Below are 22945 nucleotides of genomic sequence, written 5' to 3' on the forward strand. Positions count from 1 at the left end.
ATCCGTTTGCTCCCCAGCCCAATCGCAGCCCGTTTGCCCCCCCACCCCAGCAGTAGTCCGTTTGCCCCCCACCCCAGCAGTAGTCCGTTTGCCCCTTCACCTCCCCCCCCCCTTTCACTTCTCTCTGCTCCCTCTCGGCTAAAAAATTCATGTTGTGTGTGTGTGTGTGACAGGAGCAGAACACGCCCTCTCTCTTACCATTGGTCAGAGCAGGGTCATGTGACCCTGCTCTCAGCACGAAAGTATCTCCCACTTGTCTCCCCAAGCACAACGCTTGGGAGAGCGGGTGTGCACGTGCATGAGCGCGCAAGCTCAGCAGGAGAGGGGATGTGCTGACCTACATTGCAGAAGGTAAGCGCGCCAAGCGCATAGCGAGCTCAGCACCAGCGGGGACTCAGCCTAAGGCCTCGTCCATGTTGCCTGCGTGCTTGCGGAAGCGTGTTGACTGCGCGCTCCCGCTCAGCACTGAGCCCCTACAGCCGCAATTAGAGCAGCTTTAGTAGGGGCTCAGGTCTTAGGGGAATTTAAAATTCCCCCGCTTGCCGGCGAGACAGGCCGGTCACGTGAGCGGTTCGCCCAATGAGGGCGAACCAGCTCCGTGACGTCACTGGCCCGCCCCCGGCCAGTGACGCGCCCGCCCCCGGACCGCCCCCTGACGGCTGCTGAGAGCGCTTGCGGTAAGCAACTGCAAGGCCAGGGAAAGCACTCGCTTTCCCTGAGCCTCAGCGCGCCTCAGCACGCCAGCGGTAAGCGTGTCCGAGGCCTAAGAGGAGTACACATAACCCACTGGCTGAATTACGTAGAAAGCCCACTGATCACATAGGACCCAGTGTAGTGAATGCAGGTGGAGCAATAACATGGAACTATAGGTTCCTATAGGCTCCGCAAGAAAAACCACAGCGGTATACACAGAAATTTAGCCATATAAGCATATATCCCATATAATATCTCATTATACATTCCAGCAGAGTACTGCCAATCAGAGTGCAAGCAAGGAGAGAAACCACTGTATGATGCATAGACACTATCATACAGATAAGGCCCTAGATAATGCACTCAAGGTCTGTAGCGAAAAGTACCCTTACTAAGGGCTGGGCCCGCTCGCGCCCGGCGGCGCGGGCATTCCCCACCAGCAGGGGAATCCTTGTGAGCAAGTCCCAGTCCCCTTCGCTGCTGGCTCACTACGCGCTGTGACGCGTCAGCCGCCAGGGGATGCAAGAAAATTGTGATCCCGAGCGGTGACCCGTCACATGGTGCGCTGATGAGCCAGTCAGCGGCGGGAGCTGTCACACAGCTTCCTACACAAGGTAGACGAGCCCCCGGCTCCCTACAGACCGCATATCGCGGTCTGTGTCTGTCAGCGCCCTGCCTGTCTGCAGTGCGGGCGCGCTGACTGAGGGAGCGGGGCCTCTAGCCTAAGTGTCTATGGTGCAGTAAAAAAGAAAAAGGTTGGGTCCCGGTTGTATAGATAATATGAATGGAATTAAAACAAGTTTATTAAATAACTATTCAAATAAAATGGAACCAGACAAGATGAGTGAGTGTTAGAACTGTAATATAAATTAGTACATAGTGCTGATTCCCTGTTGGGGTCTAGCAATAGCAAAGGTATGCTAAATACAACTCGCACACGGATTGCTGTGCAGAGTAAATGAGTCCTGATAGGACTAAAATTCAGCACAGAGAAAAAGTAGAAGCATAGAAGCCCATAGCCTATAGTATCATGGTACAATGGGACTGCTTCTGATAGGTCATGATAACACTGAATTGCCACGGATGATAGCACTCAAAACAAACGTGTGTCATAAACATGAAACAGATGTCATGAATATCCTCACATAAATATATGATGGTAGATAGTTGTTAACCAATCGGAGGTTAACATGGTGCATCATGCAATAAACATGAACAGAAGTCATAAGCAACCTCACATTGATATATGATAATGTAGATACGTTGACAACTTGGAGGTAACATGTAATGTGTCATGCACTGAATCTCAACATGAGGTCAGATAATCCCAAAATGTGAGTGTAGACACACAGAAACACACTTGCAAATAGCCCACTGTAAAGGGTAAACCAAATAAGGTGAACCGTGTTGCTAACTAGGCAGCATAGAAACCCTGCATAATGCTGACCCTAAGTGCATGTAAGTATACACAGGGACGGAGGAAAATAATGGAGGTCCCTGAACACCAATATATGCTGGCCCTGCGAGGGTATTGCTAATAAGCAGAATCGTGAACTATCAAATTCACCCTCAAAAACATACCCCTACGGCAAAGGGGGGGGGGGGGAGAGGGATGGGGAGAGGAAAGAAAAGAGGGAGAAAGGACCCTTAACCAACTTATCTGATCTTGCCCTGTAGGAGCACGATCCTGTAGTGCAAGTGTGAGGTGAGTGCAGCTGGGAGGCTCCGTCAGGTCTGCATGAGTCTGCAGGCATCCGTGGTGCAAGTCGCCGTACGTGACGTCATGACGCCCTCTGACGTATGTTTCGCGTTTGCTTCATCCAGAGAGGGATCAGAGTTCAAACATGAATGTGAAAGCTAGCAGGCAAACATAGACTGGTGAACAGAAATAACAGACCCCCTGCATAGTAATAACCCTGGCTGATTGTAACTGCGCACAGGGAAGGGAGAGAAAGTGTGGAGGTCCGTACACACCAACATATACTGTCCCTGCCGGGTAGAATAGTAGTCTGCTAAAATCTGCCAAACGGATACTCAGCTCCTAACTTCTATCCCTCAAAAACTTACCCTACTGCACAGAGGGGGGAGAGGGGTGGGAAGAGGAAAGAACAGATGGAAAGATGACCCTCTGCACTTATCTGCACTGTCCCTATAGGAGCATGATCCGCGTGGTCTGTGAACCTGATGGCTGTGTGTATGCTGCTCAGCGCTGCTCCGTCGGGAGGAACAAGCAAGCCTGACTCAATCAGCAGCAGCCACGGTGCGTGTTGCGCTGCGTGACGTCCGCACACGCACCGTGGCTGCCTGCTGATTGAGTCAAAGTTTGCGTTGCCCCTGGTGTATGGCATCCGTTTATGTACTCCCAATGTACGAGATAACATGGTACAGTCAGAATCATGTCTGAAGAGATGATATCGAGGTTTCTTTTCGTTTGTGTGGTATTCGTTACCTTAACTTGTCATACACAGCGCTGCACAGGGGGTTATAAAGCTGATACAATAGGGTCTATTCACCAAGTTACAAAATGTGGTAACACGTCATGTATCATTACATCCCTTTCTACCGAATAGGGGTCAATGTGTATTAGCAATGTTGTATCTAACAACATTGACATGCCTCTGATTCACTGAGGTCTTTTGACTATTGTTTGATTTTTGCTGCACTTATTATATTATTATAATTCCTGTACTGTATTCTTTGTGAAGCGCTGAGTCACACTTTTGGCGCTATATAAATAAAGACATACAATACAATACTGTGTATTTCATTGCTGGAGGATAGAATTAATTAAGTGGTACAACAAGGATATTGTACCTCCATGAAGAACCATGTAGCGTCTCTTGTTTCATATCTGAAATTGCTCTCAGCATAATTTATGAGCAGTCTTAATGGACATTTCCTGACAAACAGATGAGAAGCCAGAAAAGGCCACATGACACCCTGGAAAGGCCAATGCCACATGACACCCTGGAAAGGCCAAACCCTGAGAACCACCTTCCTGTTGTTATTTATCAAGGTGTCGGCAATCTTAATAGGTTATAGCAATGTGGCATGCACCGAGAAATCACAATAACAACGCTACTAGAATGCAGGTGATACTATGGGAGGAAACTTGTATATGAATAACTAGTAATAGGCCCTTATTATGCCATAAGAAAGATTGGAGTGAAACACCCCCAAGCAATGCATCCCTGAGGCAAATTCCAAAGTATTGGTTGTTAAAATAATGAATCCCAGACGGTATGTTGAACAGAGACTATAACTCATAAAGTTGCTTAATATATACAGAGTCCTGTTCATATATATCTTATTAGGTTCTCAGATAATACACTAGCCCTCAGGTTAGCTGGCCTATTCCACAAGGCACCAAGCTTGCTAACCTGCACTGTATGGGCTTAATTGTGAAAGCAGCGATACTGGTGAGTAAATAGATAAGTTTGTACTCACTGATTTGAGCGTCTTCTTAGACCGTCAGCGTGCTTCAGTCTTGTAAATGTCCATAGATCTAGAGTGAAGAGACGATGCACAAGCGTGGGGAAAAAAGGAATAGCTGGACTGCTCGTTACCGGTACAAAAAAATCCTTTATTGGCGGCACATGGATACTGCAAGGAGAAAAAACTCCCTCTGACGCGTTTCACTTGTCGTGTGAAACGCGTCAGAGGGAGTTTTTTCTCCTTGCAGTATCCATGTGCCGCCAATAAAGGATTTTTTGTACCAGTAACCAGCAGTCCAGCTATTACTTTTTTCCCCACACTTGTGCATCGTCTCCTCACTCTGGACCTTATTATGCCATGCAACTGCTTTCCTGCACTGTAGAAAATGATTGTCCCATTCATTTAAAGCGGCAGTCCGCAATTTTTTCTTTGGAGGTGTATTTGTTTTTCTGTAATAACAATGAGAACCAAGGGGCTGCTCCAGGTCTGATCCGTGATAAGAATACAGGTTGGTAAATAAAAATACCACTTATGGCGCATTTGCATGTCTCAGACAGGTCTGCAACCCTGTCTTTCCCCATTATCACTTAGCAAACAGTGCTTTCACTGCAGCCAGAGATTATGGGTAATGACATGCAAATGAGCACAGTGTCACTCTTTAATGTCTCTCTCTCATATATATGTATATACAGTTACGTGAAAAAAGAAAGTACACCCTCTTTGAATTCCATGGTTTTACATATCAGGACATAATAACAATCATCTTTGTTATCTTTGTACCAAAATTAGGTAAATACAACCTCAGATGAACAACAACAATGTCATGATTTATTTAACAAAAATAAAGCCAAACTGGAGAAGCCATGACTGTATATGTAACCCCTGTGTCTGCTATCAGCACAGGACTTGGCCCCTTTAAGAATTACATTCCACTGCACCATGTTACTGTGCTTAGCCAGTGAAATGACAGTTAGTAACAGTTGGAAAGGGAGCTGAGGGAGTCAGGGTGTGCAGGCCCATCCTGCACAGAGTGTCCATGCAAGACCCCTAAGAGAGAGGGAGCTGCAGAAAGAGAGAGTTGCCCCACTGGACCAGTGCAAACTGCAGTTATAGAGTATTGCCATCACAGTTTGATCTTTGTGCAGCACCAGGCCTGTAACACACACACACAGTTTATGAGCTCCAACGATTGTGCTAGCACACCAGGATCTACAGGCCAGTACCCCATGATTGGGAGGTTGGACAGAGATAAAAGTTATTATTTGTTTGTGCAGCGTTCACGCTGTTGGTATAGTTTGTTCAAGTATATATGTGTATGGAGTGATTTTGACATTAAGAGTCACCGTACTGATTCATATGAGATATGTAATACCACAAATTATAGCTATACTAGCTGAGAGACCCGGCGTTGCCCGTGAGTTAAATTTCCTGCTCCCTCCTGTCCCCCCTATTTGTGTGCTCCCACTCTCCCACCCCCCAGAGGGAGGGAGGGACAGTGGACAGGAGGGGGAGGGGACAGTGGACAGGAGGGGGGGGGGACAGGATGGAGGGGGGGGGGGACAGGAGGGAGGGGGGGACAGGAGGGAGGGGGGAGGACAGTGGTCAGGGGGGGGACAGTGGACAGGGGGGGGGGACAGTGGACAGGAGGGGGGGGACAGTGGACAGGAGGGGGGGGGACAGTGGACAGGAGGGGGGGGACAGTGGGAGGTGAGGTGAGTGAGCGCTGGGGAGTGAGGTTATAAGGGGCTGGTAGCCATGAATGTTTATTATAGACAGAGGGTGGCCCTCACCCCCCACAAAGCATGTCCGCCCACTCTGTCTGACATTGACACACCGACTGGCTATGTCTGGATTGTAACTGACCCCGCAGCGCGGGTAAATCCTGTAGCCTCTCTGATAGAGGGAGCAACCGTCATGCGCCAAGGGCGGGAGGGGGGAGGGGGCCAGGGGGTGAGCGCGCGGACAGTGACGGGTCTTTGGGCGGGAAAACACGCACCTGACAGGAGCTGGGCGGGAACAGACCGCCTCACTATTGGCAACGCCGCCATCTTGTGTGACATTATGCGAGTGCCCAGCAGAGGGGGTGAGCGCGCGGACAGTGGCGGGTCTTTGGGCGGGAAAACACGCACCTGACAGGAGCCGGGCGGGAACAGACCGCCTCAGTATTGGCAACGCCGCCATAGCCTGAGGAAAGAGAGAGCGACATCTGGTGGGAGCAGCAGCAGGAGGAAGAGGGTCCTTCCGGAGGCTGCCTGGCCACTGCCTGTCCCCCTGCCGGGAGGGAGGGAAGTGAGCGCCGGGGAGGGAGGTGTGTGTGTGTGTGTGTGTGTACACAGGGGTGAGAGTGTGAGATGAACTTAGCAAGGACTCTGCAGGGCTTCTGTGGGGGTATGCTGTCAGTGCAAGTGTGTGACAGTGAAGTAGGTGTGTGTCAGTGATGTCAGTGTAAGTTTTGGCCAATGACAGTCGTGTGGGCGGTGTGTGTCACAGTGGGGCGTACCTCTTGGGCAATGACAGTCGGGCTGGCCACGGACCAATCACATTCACCGCAGCTAGTACCAACCTTTGATTTTATATATTAAGATGAGTATATAAAGCTTGTTATAATTCATTACAGCTGTGTTGTGTCTAGTCACTACAGTCTCACACAACATTTACCACACACCATAAGAATTAAACAGTAACCCATAGGACTCAGGCCCCCACCTCAGTGACAGGCCATATAATCTGAGGTAAAATAAAGAGTGGTTATACACATATATACAGTACTATATGTGTATCCCACATTTGGTCCAACATTTTGATTTTGATATTTTGTTAGATTAATTATCCCTGCGTTTTTCACATTTATAGATCTATCTTCACCTATATTTATATGTGTGTGACACACATTCATTGCTAATATAGAATTTGTTTTTTTATATTACTATTATTCACAGTACATTATTCTCTTGTCATCTAGTGCTAGAGCTCTCTCTGCTGGCAATTAGGGAAACAACAAATTGTTTCCTCGGCCTGCAGTCAATTTCAAGAACATTTCATTAACGCAGTACTTTGGATAGTAACAGAAATGAGGTCACATTACCTTGTAGAGGTAGGGTTACATGTCTAAGTCTTGTTCTGCTGCAGCACGTCCTAGCACTAAATCGATGGCAGTGTTGTATGGTTAAAGTGGTTATAGCCTTGTGAATGATAATATTGATATATTATTCAGTACACAATCATTTTTTTAATACATTTTTAATGTCGTGACATTACATTTTCCTGTGTGGTTATTGTTTCTATGACCATTTAACATTTGGCAGGTGTTTCACTTCTACCTCAGTGCTCTTCAACTAGTTTACTATGGGGTAGTGTGTGGTAAATGATCCCCAAGCCGGTGCCCTTGTTTCAGGAAAAAAGAAGCAACATGTGCTACACTGGCGACACACTTTATTCGAGCTCGGCTAGTCCCACGAATTCGGGTATACCCGGGTGTATTGAGGTTTGTGACTGTTTTCTGCCCGAGTGCATTGGGTTATTTTCCAGGCCGGGATTGAAGCATTTTATTCCCGCTGGCTGCAATACTGCACAGTATATATATATATATATATACTGCATTACAATTCATGAATTTATGCCATCTGGTAGACACGCGAAGCATTGCAGCCTATTAAATCCTAATCATTATCATTTAACAGATCAGCCGCCCGTCAGCCAGGCATGAACCCAGGCTGGGCAGGCAAACGCAACGGGGCTTGTCAGAGGTGAGGAGCGGCGCATTCCAGGTATCTGCCAGGTACATACTGGGTATTTGCTCGAATAAAGTGTGTCGGTGCAGTATGTATAATCACTTTATAATGACATTACTTATGAACAGTCCAGGAGCTGCATCAATGCTGTACAGTGAAGGCTTGCAATGCAGGGCCATAAAGTAGTGTGGACATAATACACAGGTAGGGGGAGAGACAGAGGGGGGAAAGGAGGAACGACCAGCACCTGAGGACCCGCTGCAAAGTGAGCAGCATGGCGCTGATCGACCCGCTCCCCTCGAGCTCCCAAATGTCTTGCTGTCACACAATAGGGGCAATTCTGGGGCAAAAAGATTGCTCCAGATGTGTACAAAAAAAAAAAGAATCCTGTTGATTTTTTTTGTATCAATCTTTTTTTTATTGGCATTAACATTTACAGGAATGAGTACATACTTTTCAATAACATAAAACTGTTTAAGTTTGACTGTATTGAGTGCCTGCTAGCCAACATTGTTTTTTTTTTTTTTTAATAGTTTGGGTTGAGGGAGTGGAGGAGGGGGACTGGAGGGGGGTAGACAGACAGAGGGGGGAGGCGGGGAGGGAAGGTGGGAGATGGGGAAAGGGAGGGGGGAAAGAGGGGAGGGGGAAAGTCCCCCTTGGCTCGTCTACGTTTCCCACCTTTGGAATCTGGGTTATTCCCTTCAATAGAGTTTGCGCTTTATATCTTTATCAGAGGCCCTGGGGGGCTATCCATGGGTCCCATGTGTTCCAGAACTGTGTCATTTTTTTTGTGCAGCATAGCTGTTAGTTTTTCCATAGACATTACTTCGTCCACCCGCCTTATGACTGTGTTTCTTGCAGGGGCTTTGACCTGCTTCCCGGCAGCTGCTATTGAGCACCTGGCTGCAGTCAAGATTGCAGAGACCAGTCTACTCATGGGTGGGGGTAGGTCGTCAAAGGGTTTACTCAGCACCAGGGACAGTGGGTCTAGGGGGAGAGGAATTCCCGTTGTCTCATAGAGCAGCGTCTGGATCCTAACCCAGAACCTCTGAATCTCCGGACATGACCACCAAATATGGGCCATGTATCCCTTTTGACCACATCCTCTCCAGCACAGGTCTGGGGTGCCGGGGAAGATCTGGCTCAGTCTAGCTGGGGTCAGGTACCATTGGAATAGAATTTTGTAGATATTCTCTTTTGTTACTGTGCAGATTGCGGTTTTTGCTGCCATCTCCCAGATATCCTCCCACTCCTCATTGTCAATTTGTATATTTAGGTCCGCCGACCATTTTTGCATATAGTCGTGGGTCGGGGATTCTGATGCTGACTCTATCCCCCTATATATCTCAGAGATTAGGTCTCTTTGATACCTGCCTTTACTGCATAGTGTTTCGAATCTGGTGGGTGGGTGGGAGAAATTTGGAGTTCTGCGAGAGCGAGAGCAGAAAATGTCTAATTTGTAGGTATTTGAATAGGTGGAGGTGTTGAGCTTGGTATTTGTCCCGTACCTCTTTAAATGTTAGAATCTCTCCATTTTTGAGCAAGTCTGCAACCAGCCTTATTCCAAGCCCCTGAAATTGGGCAAATTGCTTTTTAGAGCACCCGGGCGGGAAGTTCGGGTTCCCAAAGATCGGGGTGATTTGTGAGGGGGTCTTTAGCAGGCCATACTTCCCTTTGCTTTTCAGCCACGAGTCCCACGTGCATCTCATTGCTCCCAGATTGATCCTCCTTCTTTTCCTCCTTGGGACCACATAAGTAGCTGAAGTGGTAACGGGGCTGCGTAATGTGTTTCTATCTCGAGCCAGCGGGCCGCTGCTGGGTCGCAATTCCAAACTACGGCTTGCTTTAGCTGGGCTGCGAGGTAGTACCTGACCACATCGGGGACCCCCAGACCTCCTCTTAGTTTGGCTGATAACATGACCGATCTGGGGACCCTCGGTCTCTTGTTATTCCAGATAAATTGGACCATTTGGGCCTGTACATTTTTCATGACAGTTAGTGGGACGACTACGGGGAGTGTTTGGAAGTAGTACAACAGCCGGGGTAGGATGTTCATTTTGAGGGAGACTATTCTCCCAAACCATGATATTTGATGTTTTATCCACGACTAAGTCTTTTTTTATTTGATCAAAGAGTGGTATTGATAGAGGGATCCGTGGGAGCTCGAGATTCTTATACCTAGGTATTTGATGTATGTGGTGCTCCACTTGTATTTATAATTGGACTGCAAAAGCTTCCACGTTGTGTTTGGGAGGGATATGTTATGTGCTTCTGACTTGTCTATATTTATTTTATAGTCAGAGACTGTTCCAAATTGGTGGAGCACCTTTTGTAGGTTCGGGAGGGAGATGTGGGGGTCAGCGAGGGTCAGGATCACATCATCCGCGAATAGGGAAATTTTGTATTCCTTTGTGGAGATCGAAATCCCCTTAATGCCCTTTTCTTGTCTAATTTTGGCTGCCAATGGTTCAATTGTCAATTGTTAGGGCAAATAGGAGTGGGGATAGCGGGCAGCCCTGTCTGGTCCCATTTCTGATTGTAACTGGGTCTGATAGTCCTCCTGAAATTTTTACATATGCTGTGGGGTTTTGGTAGAGGGCTCTAACACCCTCTAAATAGGGACCACTAAAACCGAACTTCAGCATTGTTTGGTCTAGGAAGGACCATCTGATCCTATAGAACGCTTTTTCCACGTCAAGGCTCAGGATCATTGCTTTGGTTCCTGTGAGATGCACGTGGTCGATGATATCCACTATTTTGCGGGTATTGTCGGAGGCCTGTCTTCCTGACACAAAACCTACTTGATCTGTATTAATGAGTCTGGGAAGAATCGGTTTGAGCCTGTTTGCTAGTATCTTGCTGTAAATTTTGAGATCTGAGTTAAGTAGAGATATTGGCCTGTAGTTGCCACAAAGGAGCGGGTCTCGACCCTCCTTGTGGATTATGGCTAAATTTGCTGCAGTGATGGTAGCGGGGATTGGCTCTCCTTGTAGGAAGGAGTTGAACATGTCAAGCAAGTAAGGGGACAGGGTCAGCATGAATGTCTTATAGTAGGTGTTAGAGAATCCGTCCGGGCCCGGAGTTTTTGCTGGTTTGAGGGAGCTAATGGCTTCGGTTAGTTCTTCTAGGGTAATGTCTTTATGTACTTTATCTAGTTCGGCCTTTGAGAGGGAGGGGAGGGAGCAGTCCTCCAGGTATTTCGAGATTGTCTCTAAGGGAGTCGGATTTTGGCCCAGGGGATGTAGGTTATACAGTTGGGAGTAGTAGTCAGCAAATTCTTGTGCTATTTCTTTTTCGTCATATGTGATTTTCCCTGATTTTGTGCGGATTTTGGATATTTGTGACTTTACCCGTATGCCTCTAAGTTTCGTGGCTAAAAGCTTGTCAGCTTTGTTTCCTTTATCAAAGAAGAATCCTGTTGATTTAATGGAATTGTTTTCCTTAATATTGTACACATGGTGCAGCTAATTTCACCAGTATTACCTTAATATATATCCGCCAGTCCTAAATATAGCACAGTATATCAGAATTGCAACAACAACAAAAAAAGTAGTCGTAAAGCCCTTGTTACTAGCTTGCAAGCTGAAATGTTGAAGTTACTTAAGATTAATTGTATTTGTATTAGTATGAGTAGAATAAGGAAATGTCTTCTTAACTGGAAGCTACAATTCCATTTACAAAGAAAACTTCCCTCATGCTATTAACCCTCTTATTATAGACCTAGAGGAGTGGAATAGAAATGATTTCCACCACTCAATTTGTCTCAAATGCTTGCGATGATTGTGTCTACTTTTTATACATGCAGTAAGGCAGCTTCGGTTGGCACAATCCATCTTATTCATGAGTACCAGTGGTCTTGGCCTTTCCTGCATTTATAACTGTTGACTTGCAGCTGACTTAAAGTGGCAATTTCCCAATTTTTGGAATTCCTTTTTTTTTTAAACAGAATCAGCAATTAATATTACACCCTCACCTCTCTTCCCTCTCTCACAACTCTGCCTCTTCTCCTCACTTTCTTACACCCCCACCTCCCCTCCCTCACTCTCTTACATCCTGCCTCTCCACCTTCCCTCTCTTACACCCCACCTCTTATACCCCCACCTCTCCCCCTCTGTCTCTTACACCCCCACCTCTCTTACACCCCTTCCCCATTGTATTTCTCGCCCTCCCACTCACACCCCCACCATATCCCATGTATTTCTCTCCCACACCTCATCTCTCCCCCTCATCACATTCAACCCCCCCTCCCTCAATCCCACCCTCCCTCTCCCCTATATTATCCCCCTCACATACCCCCTCTCCCTCCCACCTATGTAACCTCCCACAATCCACCTCTCAGCTCCCTCCTCACATACCCCACTCCCCCTCCCTTCACACCCCCTCCCCCACATCCCCCTCTCAGCATCCCTCACACCACCTCCTCTTCCCCTCCCTCCCTCACACCCACCTACACCCTCTCTACCTCACACCCCACCCTCTCCGCCTCACTCACACCCCACCCTCTCTCACATACGCCCACTCATCCCACCCTCTCTGCCTCCCTTACACCCTCTCCCCTCCCGCTCACTCTCCCCCACTCCCCTAACACACACCCCATGCTCCCTCTCTCACGCACCCCTCCCTCACATTCCTCCTCCCCCTCACCCCCAACCTCCTCACCCTCCCCTACCCCTCACCCGCCACCTCCTCCCTACCTCAGCGTCCTACCACTCCTCCCTTCCTCACCTGCCCTCCCTCCCCATTTCCCCACCTCCCCTCCCTCACACCTCTACCCTCCACTCTCTACTCCCTCACACCCCTAACCTCCTCACCCTCACTCTCCCACCCTCCTCCCCAATCTTCTCACTTCCCCTTTCTCTCACACCCTCTCCCTCCTCCCCCTCCCCTCCTACCTCGACCCCTACCTTCCCATTCCCCACCTCCCCTATCTCTGCCACTCCCTCCCCCCTATCCCCTCCTCCCTCCCCTCTTTTCCCTCACCCCTTTCCCCTGCTCTCACCTCAACCTCCTACCTCACCATTGCCCGCCTCCCCTCCACCCCATCCTCTCCCTCACCCCTCTTTCCTCTCCTCCCTCTCCTGCTACCTCAACCTCCCCATTCCCCTCCACCCCCTCCTACCTCACCATTCCCCGCCTCCCCATCCTCTCCCTCACCCCTCTTTCCCCTCCTCCCTCTCCTGCTACCTCAACCTCCCCATTCCCAGTGTTTATGGGTGTAGCATGTGTGTGTAGCAGCAGAGTTTGTGTGTGTAGAGCTGCTTTGTTGTGTGTGTGTGTGTGTAGAGGTGCAGTGTTGTTTGTGTGGGGTGTATGTAGAGGTGTTGTGCTGTGTTGTGTGTAGAGGTGGGGGGGAGTGCAAAGTTTAGTAAGCGGCTGCATTTTTTATTGTGGCTGCAGTGTGTGTTGTGCTGTTGTATGTGTAGCAGCAGTTTGTGTGTGTGTAGAGCTGATGTGTGTGTGTGTGTGTGTGTATAGAGCTCCAGTGTGTGTCAGTGTCAGCAGCAGTGTTTATGGGTGTAGCGTGTGTGTAGCAGCAGAGTTTGTGTGTGTAGAGCTGCTTTGGGGTGTGTGTGTGTGTGTAGAGCTGCTGTGTTGTGTGTGTGTGTGTGTGTGTGTGTGTGTGTGTGTAGAGCTGCTGTGTTGTGTGTGTGTGTGTGTAGAGCTGCTGTATTGTGAGTGTAGAGGTGCTGCGTTGTGAGTGTAGATGAGGTGCTGTGTTGTGTGTCTAGAGCTCCAGTGTGTGTGTGTGTGTAGAGCTGCTGTGTTGTGTGTGGTGTGTATGTGTGTGTGTGTGTGTACACAGAGGGGCGGCAGTGTGTGGATATAGATATCTGCAGTGTAAGAGTATATAGAGGCGGTTTCATGTATTTACCATTTTATTTTAATTTAAAAAATCTATTTAACTATACAAAAGTGTCTGTTATTTATGAAATAAGCCTACATTTAGCCTATAATAGTAATAATCCCCTCAGAACAGGGCATTACTGGCCAATAATGCCCTGTTTTTCGGTGGTTATTACTTAATTAATCACAGTCGGCAAGAGGGAGGCACGAGCTTCCAGACTAAGGCCGGTTCCATACTGCGTGCGCGCGCAGCAGTTTTAGTTGGCTGAGGTTAGTCAGCCATTCTATAATGGTGCCACGCACGGCAGGGAGCGTGGAACAGGCTGACGGGGGGGGGGGAAGATGGAGAAAATAAAGAATTCACGCCGCTACCGCCGCTGAAATGTATGTATATGTACAATGTTAATGAAAAAATTATTAAAGTATTCATTTATTTCAAAACTTATTTAAACACACACACACACACATACATACACACAGTCTCGCGCACAGTGTGCACACAAAAAGTGTGCGGCACGTGCACGCGCCTTCGCACAGGCACGCGCGCACAGCCGCACACAGTATATAACGAGCCTCAAGCTTCTCACCTCAGATTTGGATCACAGTTGATCCGTTTTGCATTCCGCTTCTGTTGAACGTGTAGCTTTTTAATAGGATTACAAGCATAACACTGTTTTTTTTTTTTTTTTAATTATTATTATTATTTTGTTCTTAGAAAAAGAGGACAACAATGTAGGGAATCTGAAAAGCCACTTTTAATCCATTGTCCTAGATATGTAACCAGACTCTATTCTTATGTATTGTCTTTAAGCCACAGACCATGTGCTGAACTGGGCAGCTATTTTCAGGAGGTCACCTGTTGAGCAACTAGCAGAACAGTTTTTTTCTGAAATCAATTAATTCTCACCTAAAATAATTGTTACATATACCTCCCAAAACACTCATCTACACAAGGGGTGCGCAAACTGGGGGGGCGCTGCGCTTACAGAGGCCCCGCGCTCTTCCCCAAGGCATTTAAATTAATGAAGCTCTGGAGACAAGGTAAGGGGGGGAGGCGAGCAGGCAGGGGGTCACAGAGGAAAAAGTTTGTGTACCCCTGATCTATACGACATGTGGAAAGATGCCTGTGAACACATCTGAGATACCTGGGAAATAAGGTTATATATTTAAATTAGCATATTTCCCAGGTGTCTTAGGTGTTGACAGGTATTCAGATGTTGTATAGATGTGTGTTTTGGGAGGTATGTAAGCCAATGGGTACACTTCTAAATAGAAGATTTTATCCCAAAAGGGCTTTGGACAAAGTGTAAATTGTTTATGGGACGGGGAGATTTTTGCCAAATTTTCGCTTATGTTCGAAGAAATGCAACATTTTGCAACTTTGGCGAAATTCCCCAAAAATATACAAGACAAAATTGCTTACCACCTGGGGACACATTTGCACATCTTTATTTTGGAGACCACCTTGACTTTAATTTCTTATTGAGTTTTGTTTTTGTATTGTTTCTCTTCATTACCAAAGTCTTGCATGTCCGATTTTTGTGCTGTAAAACAATATGCAATAATATGGAACGCTGGTTTATTGTATTATTAAGATTTAGGGGGATGGGCATCAATAGTTGAAGATCAACCATTGAAAAACTGTACCTGGAAAGCTTTAAAATATCTTGGCTGCTCAAGTCAGTTTTCAATGCCAAACATGTTTCATATTTGTTGTTCTACCTTAAGACGGCTAAAGTACTTGGGCACAGCTTACTAATCGTCTTTAATTAACATTACTGAAAGCAACATTCTTACTGGCATTAATTTCATGTGCTTCACACCTCTTCTTTAAAGTAGCAATCCCCCAGAAGAACATGAGTTAGTATCCAGATACATGACTATCAATGGCAAAGAAATAACCAGGACTGGCGCTTAAGTATAGATAGTGTCACAGTAAACAGCCATAGAACAGTACGATGGTGACACTCACTGATAACCAAGAAAACTAAATAAAGACACCCACAAAAATGCAGATGACAGGATAAATATATGAAATATACCCACTCAACCTAGGCAAAAAAGGAAAGTCTTTGTTTCCCTTGGAATGTGATGGATGGATGTACATGACTATCAATGAATTCCTAGACTTGTCAAGCACGTTTTGGGCTAACCTACAAATATTCACTTGATCAAGACTTATTGGGGATTATTTGCTATACTAGAACACAGCATAGGGTTGAGCTATGTATTAAGAAAAACTTTGCAGTTAATTACAGCTGTTGTGTAGCATATTGCCCGAGTATCTCAGGTATTGGCAGGCACCTCTCTGTATGTTGTATAGAGGTGTGATTTGGGTGGTATATAAGCCAATGGATACTCTAGTAAAGAAGATGCTCTTTGTTTCTCTCCAAGAAAAGCCCTATTACAGGATCTGGCCCTAGAAAGGCTTTGGCAAAACTGCAAATTGTTAATGGAACTGTGACATTTCTGCTCATGTTTGAGCATTGCTAAATTGACTTCCAACCCATTTGAGCCATTTGTTGTGCACACTAATGTTATGCCAGGTGATTGGTGGAGTCAACATGCATTGTAAACTGAGATTACTGACACCCCACCTTTGCACGTGCTGACATCACCATATTCCCTGTGCACGTCTTCAACTATGCATTTGTAGCTATTGGGAAAACAGCACATCACCCCTATAACAAACTGGAAGGTGTTGATCAGAGTAGTGATAACTTTGTGCGTGTGCTCATTAAGCAAGCTTTAACCGGAAATGGTAATGTAAACTACATACAAATGTCTCACACCTTGTATTAGTATCTTTATTAGTGCCACAGCAAATACAAATGTGGTCAATTGACCTCAAAATGATGTGAAATATATGAAAAGTTTTGACAACAGGAAAATGTTATATTCACCTCCACTACAAAGTTTCAAATGTTTGTCTTGATCTAAGCTCTCTCTACATCTTGTTTGGTTTTACAATTATGTTTTTGTAAAACCATAGTGATCATCTTCGCTTTTGATTGATAAATAACACTTGTATTATTTAAATAATAATCCCCTCAGAACAGGGCATTACTGGCCAATAATGCTCTGGCTAGAAGAGTTGAAGACCTGAGGCAAAGCCAAGGTACTTTAACCCAGCCAGGGCATTATTGGCCAGTAATGCCCTGTTCTGAGGGGATTATTACTATTATTCTGGAGCCCCAGGGTTATATGCAGGATATAAATGAAGCCAGACAGCTGAACTCATCCCTATTTGAAAGCACAACAAGTCCTTTTGTCTTTTCTTAACTTTATTGAGGGAGTCACAGAAATAAAAGGTGCTTGTAGATGTTATAGTGTGGGTAGAGAGTGCTTCTCTAAGTGAAGGTGCTTTGTAGTAGAGGGAAGGTCAAAACGAATTGCTATTGCAAGGGAGTAGGTAAAAATAGAAGTACTCACTCAGCCTGCATGGATGAAAAGGAAGTGTGTAATCTTTGTCACACAGGAAAAGTGACTGGACTGTGCCAACTATGAACACAGACAGGGGAGTATGGGGAAATCCACTTAGCTAGGGGGATTAAAGAGGTTGTCAAGGCAACCAGTCTGGAGAGGGGAATGTAACCAAAATGTAGCAGTTCCACATGCACTGGGAGTTACAGCTGCAGGGAAAGCTTACATCCAAAATGGAGAAGGCTGGCTGTCAAAACTACAAAGGAAAACAGAAAAATAACAGCCCTGTTCCAGGACAACTATTATAGGCTAAATGTACAGTAGGCTTATTGTTTTTTTTTTTTTTTTTTTCATAAAAGATACACTTTTGTAGTCATATTGATTTTTATCAGCATGATTGTCTACATTCTTATGTTTTTACTGCAAGTTTATTAAAAGGAAATTGTACATACACACATCCCCCTCTATATATACACACACACACACACACACACACTGCAGCCCCCTCTATACACACACACACAAACACACTGCAGTCCCCCCTACACACTCTGCAGCCCACAAAACACCCTCCTCTACACCCACAAAACACAATGCAGCTTTCCTCCACCCTCTACACTCACAACACACACAGCAGCCCCCCTCTACACCCACAAACACACACTGCAGCCCCCTGTAAACCCTCAAAACTGCAGACACACACACTGCACCCCTCCTCCACCCTACACCCACACTGCAGCCCCCCTCTTCACCCACAAAAACCACTGCAGACACACTAACAAAACAGACTGCTGCCCCCTCTATATCCACAAAACACACACCAGCAGCCCCCCTCTACACCCACTGCAGCCCCCCTGTAAACCCACACACTGCAGACACACACACAGAAAATAATCTGCACCGCTCCACCCACAAAACACACTGCAGAGATACACACAAACCAACAAAACAGGCTCTGCCACATCTACATCCACAAAAACAAACCTGAAGCCCCCTCCTCACACCCACTGCAGCCCTCCTGTAAACCCGCACACTGCAGACACACACACCAATAAAACACTCTGCTGCCCCATCTAGACCCACAAAACACACAACAGATACACAAACCTTTCCCCTCACTCTCCTGTGTGGAGCTCCCTGCAGGCAGGTTGGGGGAGAACTCAGTGCCTTGCGGTGCCTCCTGTCCAATCACCTCCTCTGTCTGTGTGCTGATGTCAATCTTTGTGAATGAGAACTGAAAGCTGATTGGCTAAAAAAACTTGTCAGGGTGCCAAAAATTCCGAGCCATTACTGATTTGATAATGCCCGGAATTTTAACCAATCAGAGAGCAGAGATTTCAATAATGCCCGGAATTTACCAGCTTTAGCCTATAATTGCAAAAAAGATCGATTTACAGAGAAATCTTGTGATAAAATACCTGTTTGCCACTTTAATGTTCACATCAACAGATGGAGATATCATATCCTTGCAAATGTTCAATGCCAGTGCGTCCAAAATGTAGTATTCTGTGCCAGAATTGGTGTCTCTGCGGACCTGTTCCTTAGTTCAGAAATGCAGCCATGTTGGTTTCTACACAGTCCCAAAGAAGTTCATGGATGAGGGAAAATATCTTGTTAAGTCTATAGTGGCGGAAGTGCTTCATGTGTACAAAGCAGATAAAAATCAAGAGACACTTCTAGTGAAGAGACTGAAAATCTCTACAATTTGCACCAGTTTAACTTCATGGTCTATGACTGTGCTGTAATATCTGGTGATCACAGGTTTTTTACAGGGCTGCCTTAGGCTTTGCAGGGCCCAAGGCAAGCACACTGGCAGTGGTGCCCCCCTTGTAAAACATTAAGGGGCTTACCTTGCCAAGCAGCCCTCCGACAGCATCATGGCGTAATGCCATGGCAACACGTCAGCTGAAGTTTGTCAACCTGGCAACACGACGCTACAAGAGGTGACCCACTCCGGAAAAGGTTAGAACCCTCTCACAGAGCGTGCGTTGTCGGTACCGGGATCCTTCCGACCAGAGAGGTAAGCTGGAGGAAAGGGGTGCCCCGCAAGCACAGGCCCCCCAAAAGGCACAGGGCCCAAGGCGGCCACCTTTCCCTAAGGCAAGGCCCTGAGTACAGTACCGGAGAAGCAGCACCATGAATTGAAGGAGAGAGCGGTCAAATCCCTATATTACATAGTTACATAGTAGATGAGGTTGAAAAAAGATGTCCGTCCATCAAGTTCAACCTATGCTAAATTTAGACAACAGATACTTTATCCTATATCTATACTTATTGATCCAGAGGAAGGCAAACAAAAAACCCCATTAAGGGGTGTTGCAGCGTACATGCAACGACACATGCGGGGTGTCTTGACAAGGCTTATTTATTCAGCCTTAAAACATACAGCACACAAAACAAAATAGCTTTTCTTCAGCAAAAAAAACAACAAAATAGCTTATCTTCAGCATGGCAAACAAAGCAGGTTCTCTTCAGCATGCAGGACACAACAGTTCATTCAAAAATGTACTTTGCAAACAGACCTTATATCAGTAATCTCTTCAGTAACTCACTCCTGTCTCCTGACCAGCTAACTGCATGTGTGCACATCCTGGGGTTTTTAACACACCTTGATTAGGCAGCTGGGATTCAACTAATTGCCATGAGCTTCCCAGCTGAAGTTAACCTCATCACTGCTGCACTGCAGACTAAACGTATGTCTGCCAGGCATATAGCTGGTGGCTTTTATTTACCCTGTCACAAGGGGGGAAATTAATTCCTTCCTGACCCCAAAATTGGCAATCGGATTAATCCCTGGATCAACATCCTTCCCATGTATACTTATTTGGTATATCCCTGTATACCTTTCCCATCTAAAAAGATGTCTGTAGACGGACGTTCACAGAGGTACACAATTAGGAGGCTTTATAATGTGAAATTATAATAGGCTTTATTGTGCCTGTTCCTTTTCATCAGGAAAATTATCCAAACACAGGGGGGGAACAAAGCTTCCATTCACTTGGGAGTATTTATAGTGAAACACTATGCAATCATTCACATCTCCCTTAGTCAAGCAGTTCTCGCAGCCCCAAAACATATACCATGAAATAAGCAGATATAAGCAGTCTCTTAAGAATAAAAGTCTTATCTGTTTCTTGGAGGGAAAATCTCACTTCCTGGTTCAGCTTCAGGTGTAGTAGTTTTCCCTGTATCTTGAAAATCAGCTCTGCTGTGCAGAGCTCAAGACTGGTCAGCTCCAAGGGTCAGCTCTCAGTCAGAGCTAAGGAGAGAGTCACTTCCTGTCTCAAAGGCAGGCTTTTTCTACCACCTGTAATCAGGCAGGTGGTGTTAGTTAATTTGCTACAAGCAGTTAACCACCACACTGCTGGATTAGAGGCACATTTGTGAACAGGGATAAGTCTCACCCCCCTTCATCCTCTCCCATCCCCCCATCCCTGTCATTATCACCCCCACAGGACAGTCAGAGAAGACACACAGACACACCTCTCTCTGCTCCATGCTTTCCCTGCGCTCTTTGGCCCCACCCCTCAGGCTCCTGCCACCTCCTCCTGATTGGTTGCATTACACAGCAGCAGCCAATCAGGATGGAGGAAGCTGCCCAGCCCCCTAGCAGCAGCAGCCCTGCTCTCCCTGCTCAGGGGAAATCCCACAATTGGTTACTAAGGGGGCGGCCCCAGTCACTTCTACAGCGCACGTGTGCTATCAAGCCCCGCCCTCCTAGTCAGGCCGGTCCCAGTCCCTAACTTGTCGCGCACCTTTCCCCAGCGGTGCGCGATAGGTTTTCAGGGAGGCAGGGGAATTTGAAATCAACATCTGCGACGGAGGCGTGGTCACGCCCCCGCTGACAATTCAGCCAATAAGGGCGAACCAGCCGCAGAACGTCATGGCCATGCCCCCGCAAACCCACAGCCACGCCCCCTCCCGTCGCAAACCTTCCCTCTTCCCTCAGACAGCCTATCGCGGTTTAGCGCTGTGCACGTGCCGCCACCCCCACCCCCACCCCCCCCGCCGGGCGCGCGTGCCACAGTGAAGACTGGGGACTCAGCCTTAGGCCTCGGCCAGGCTCCCTGCTGGCGTGCTGAGGCGCGCTGAGGCTCAGGGAAAGCGGGTGCTTTCCCTGGCCTTGCGGTTGCTTACCGCACGCGCTGTCAGCAGCCATCAGGGGGCGGGCCGGGGGCGGGCACGTCACTGGCCCGGGGGCGGGCCAGTGACCTCACGGAGCTGGTTCGCCCTCATTGGGCGAACCACTCACGTGACCGGCCTGTCGCGCCGGCAAGCGGGAGAATTTTAAATTCCCCTGAGACCTACGCTTCCGCGCGCTTGCGGAAGCGTAGGTGAGCCCCTACTAAAGCCGCTCTAATTGTGGCTATAGGGGCTCAGTGCTGAGCGGGAGCGCGCGTCAGCACGCTTCCGCCAGCAAGCGGTAAACATGGCCGAGGCCTTAGGCTGAGTCCATCGTGATTCCAGATGTGCGGAGGCGCGCCGAGGCTGAGGGAAAGCAAGTGCTTTCCCTCGCCTTAGTTCGCGGGCAGTACGGGGGCGTCAGGGGGCTGGACAGTGACGTCACGGAGCTGGTTCATCCCCATTGGGCGAACCGCTCACGTGACCGGCCCTGCGCTCCCGTGAGCGCCGAAACTAAAAAAAATTAAGAACTACGCCTCCGCAAGTATGCGCGAGCCCCTGCTAAAGCCGCTCTCATTGCGCGCCTCAGCAGGATGACCATGGACTCAGCCTAAGTCTGGAGAGGTAATACCGGCATACACACACGTGTCGTCGTCGTCACCGCCCCCCCCCCCCCTGCATACATGTCTGGTATTATCTGTCCTTTTTTACCGGACAGAGTAACCAAATACTGGACACTTGGCAAACCTATCACCGGGACAGGGATTTCCTTTCCCATTGTCTGATTTTGTGTGTTACACTTCTTGTATAATAATATCCTGTACTCTACTGTCTCTTTTGTAAAGCATGGAGTAACATTGTGGGCGCTATATTAATCAAGATATACATACAAACATACATAATGTATTTTAGGAAGCTACCTGTTCCATGCAGGGGTTAAATTAAATAATAGTATTAATATGATGCTTCATGTGTCGATTCAGACATGCGAGTCGGGTTAGCTCTCTTAGCCTCTGCTTTTTTGCCTTACTGCATGTCAAGTACAGCGTATTGTTTTTCTGACATGGAGGGTACATGTATAAATTGTATTCATTTATTATTGGGATGAACAAGGTCAGCGAGACGCTATCTTTTTCTCAGAATAACCCCCTGTAAATTAAAACATTCACATTTTCAAAAATGTGTTAAGTTTATACTTGTTTATTGTATTTAGGTTTTGAAAGCCTTAATCATTTTCATTTATCCCATTAATACTGCCACTGCACTTAAGGGCTGTAATAGTGCTCGCGCGCATCAATGATAATTGCAGCGTATGACCCTGCAGTTGCTATACTTCAGGCGCGCGCGCACTGTTGTGGAGTGTCGGTGCGGCAGATCTGGTAAAATACAAGAAATTTGTATTTTCGCGCTGCGAGCCAATCACAGCACGGCCTGACGCTGTGATGTCAGAGCCACGCACGCCACGTGCACCCCGTATATAACAAGCCTAAGTCACATTTGTTCTAAAAGGTACTGCACCTTTTTTTTTTTTTTAAGTGATTCAAGTTTTCATAGATTTTGTCTGGGGTACAAAAAAAAAAGTGTGGGTGATACTAGAAAGTGCAGTTTTAACTTCCTATGTGTCAGGTATCACAGATACATGAGAAGAATCAATTGGCTATATACTTCAATCTACTTTCTTCCTGATAATACCCACT

General features: G+C 47.0%; 1 protein-coding gene across 8 annotated transcripts in view; it reads left to right on the top strand.

Moving 5' to 3' along the window:
- The window catches only part of NCOA7 (nuclear receptor coactivator 7), a 227631-nt gene that overhangs the window by 93825 nt on the left and 110861 nt on the right, over positions 1 to 22945 (top strand). The gene's annotated exons all lie outside the window — the stretch shown is intronic.

Source organism: Ascaphus truei, chromosome 4 (assembly GCF_040206685.1).
Source record: "Ascaphus truei isolate aAscTru1 chromosome 4, aAscTru1.hap1, whole genome shotgun sequence".
NCBI classification, from domain to species: domain Eukaryota; kingdom Metazoa; phylum Chordata; class Amphibia; order Anura; family Ascaphidae; genus Ascaphus; species Ascaphus truei.